The 2,956-nt window shown below is 31.1% G+C and overlaps 1 non-coding gene across 1 annotated transcript; it reads left to right on the top strand.

Annotated features, from left to right (window-relative positions):
* Positions 1–2,210: 2,210 nt before the first annotated feature.
* Positions 2,211–2,292, top strand: TRNAS-UGA (transfer RNA serine (anticodon UGA)). The gene has a single exon. It is a non-coding gene; the product is annotated as a tRNA-Ser (tRNA).
* The last annotated feature ends 664 nt before the right edge of the window (positions 2,293–2,956 follow it).

The raw sequence follows: 2,956 nt of genomic DNA, 5'->3' as shown, positions 1-2,956 counted from the left end.
TAAAATAGGACCTGGGATCATAAGAGACCTTGAAACCACCTATTGACCCAAAATCTTAAGGTTGTTTCTATATGAGTTCTTTCTCTTATATACTCATCATTTCCTCTATTTATAGTGGATATGAAATTTAACCATCCACACTTGAATTTTAACACTCTTCGTGAGTGTGAGTTCCACATTTTACAATGAGATTAAATCCTTCATAACCATTTATACATCTTTAACCTTTTATTAGTTAGGGAGTATGGGTAATGCGGGAGCCACGTCAGTACCAAGTGCCATAGAGAGGTCGTAACACCACATATTCACTCAAAACTTTAACGCATTAAGTGTATGCGTCTTTTCTCTTATATATCAATATGTCTTTTCTTTATAGTTGATATGGAAATTAATCATTCACAATTGAATTTCAAAACTTCCCCATAAGTTTGAGTTTAAAACATCTTATAACAAGATCCAACACATGATCCAACTTCCACTCTCCCACTATGCCGAATTAAGCTCTGATACCACGTATTGGCGAGATCGTATAATGTGAGAGCTACAACGGAAACAAGAATTATAAGAGATATTGACACCACAAATTCAGTGAAAACCTAAAGGCATTGAGTGTATGAATGATGTCTCTTATATATCAAATATTTATTCCCTTTACAGTATATGTGAGACGTAACCATTCATAATTGAATTTAAACACTTCTCCATTAGTGTGACTTTCCACATCCTACAACAATATTCAATATAAGATTCAACTCTCGCTCCCTGTAAAGCCGAACCATGCTCTGATACAGCTTGTTAGGGAGACTGGAGAATATGAGAGCTATAATGGGAACAAGGATCTGAAGAGACATTGACACCACATATTCATCCAAAACCTTAAGGCAATGAATGTATGGATTATTTATCTTATATATATCCAACATTTTCTCCATTTATTATCGATGTGAGGTTGTTGATATGATCTTTGTATGTGCTAGTATACATAGTCAAAATGGTAGCAAGTGATAAAAGTAAGAGTATCGTCCCATAGAGATTGTATTAACTTAAGTTGATTTTCAATCCAAAAGTTGTGAATAGTCATGACAGAGAATAATAATGGATGTAGTTGTCATAAGTTCAAAATGAATATTAATATATTAAAGATAACGAAGCTTATCATAGATGAAAGCATGCTAAGCAAATGTCCATTTAATGTTTTTCACCTAAAAAGTTAGTGTGATGAGATATATCATGAAAGATGAGGCTAGAACGTGACCTAGTGATATATGCATACAACGTCAAAATAGATGCAGCAAATAGTTATGGAACCAATACCTAAGTCTCATAGTAGCATATGTGCGTGCCTTTGTTGAGTTTTGATTTTCCATATGATTCTAAGTCTTTATCCTTAAAGTACCTAGATGATAAATATTCTTATTTACTTTTATTATCCACATTTCTCATGATTTTCATTTATCAAAGGATTCATTAACATTAATAAATTTTCGTGTTTGATTCGGAATGCTCTTGATCTGATGACCTGAGAAGATTACGAACTGATGAATCGGAGAGCGAACGTGAAATCGTAGAAACATAGGAATCAAAAGTCGATTACCACATGCGGCACCATTGTTCTGTATGGAACTAGACATGAAGTTAGGATCGAAAGTAATGGCGGATGTGAGCTTCCGTCGCGGTGGAAAAGGATTTGACCTACAAAATTAACACTACAACGCTCAAGTCAGTATGTAGAAGATAATGAATTGAAATTGAGTTTGAAACCTTTTAACATTTCTCATTATTTATACTTGTATCCTTTCTCATTATTTTGCATGCAATCTTATGTAACCATTTAAGCTTAAACATTAGACGTTAAATGGAGTAGCCTAAAAATATGTAATGACTTTCTCAACATCTAGCTTGATAAAAAGAGAAATGAAACTAAGCATTAGATTTTATAACTAGTCAACATAACATTTAAGTAATAATGATAAAAATAAGAGAGAGAGAGATGTACATGTTTATATTAAAAATAGTAAATTGAATCACCCTAGAGTTATAATACCATTTGTTTTGCTCCAAGAAAAAATGGACCATCCCTTGCCATTTGCCAAATTTCAATACGTGTTATAATGGAAAGCAACCAACACTCCATTAGGATAAAATAAAAGAACGATCATAATAATGTGAAAATTAATACTAATAATAATTTTCATACGATTTCATCAACAGTCAATATGTCCGAGTGGTTAAGGAGACAGACTTGAAATCTGTTGGGCTTCGCCCGCGCAGGTTCGAACCCTGCTGTTGACGATTTTGCACTTATTTTGGTTTCTTAATGAGTCAGACGTAGTTTGCTTTGGAATTTAACATAGAGATACGTTTCAGTCATCGCATTAATCCCACAAACACAAAATCTGCCTTTATGTCCACATGAAATGCAAAAAGCTTCTTTGATATGAATTATGAATTAATTTTTAATTAAACGACTATATAGTATTTATTGATGTTTATTACTTGTAAAATATTTTAGTCTTACAATTTTTTTGCCTTCAAAATTATTAATTTTTAACTAGTTAATTCCTATAAATAATTCCATACAATATTAAAAATTACTTTAAAACAATAAAGTCAAAATCTTCTATAATATAAATAGAATAAAATATTTATTAAAAAATTTCCAAAACAATAGTTTCCTCCTCTACATTATATAATGTTAAAAAGTTTACAAAAGCTTGTCGCCTAAAATCTTTCAACTATTTTATGTAATTTCATAATTGAAAATAAGTTTTAAATAGTTTTATAAAAATGGAAAATGTGAATTTTTCTTTCAAATAGATACCACATTTTTTAAAAAAAAATTAATCTCCTTGCTAAAGTCTCGATATTAAACTTGATTTGTTGTTTGATGCAATCTTTTAAAAATCGAACTAAATTAGCCGGTTCAATCGATTGTATCGAAAATCGGAGCTGAATT

This window comes from Lathyrus oleraceus, chromosome 3 (genome assembly GCF_024323335.1).
Source record: "Lathyrus oleraceus cultivar Zhongwan6 chromosome 3, CAAS_Psat_ZW6_1.0, whole genome shotgun sequence".
In the NCBI taxonomy this organism is placed as follows: domain Eukaryota; kingdom Viridiplantae; phylum Streptophyta; class Magnoliopsida; order Fabales; family Fabaceae; genus Lathyrus; species Lathyrus oleraceus.
Note: the sequence above shows the minus strand (reverse complement) of the source record. Positions and strands in the feature narration are given on the sequence as shown.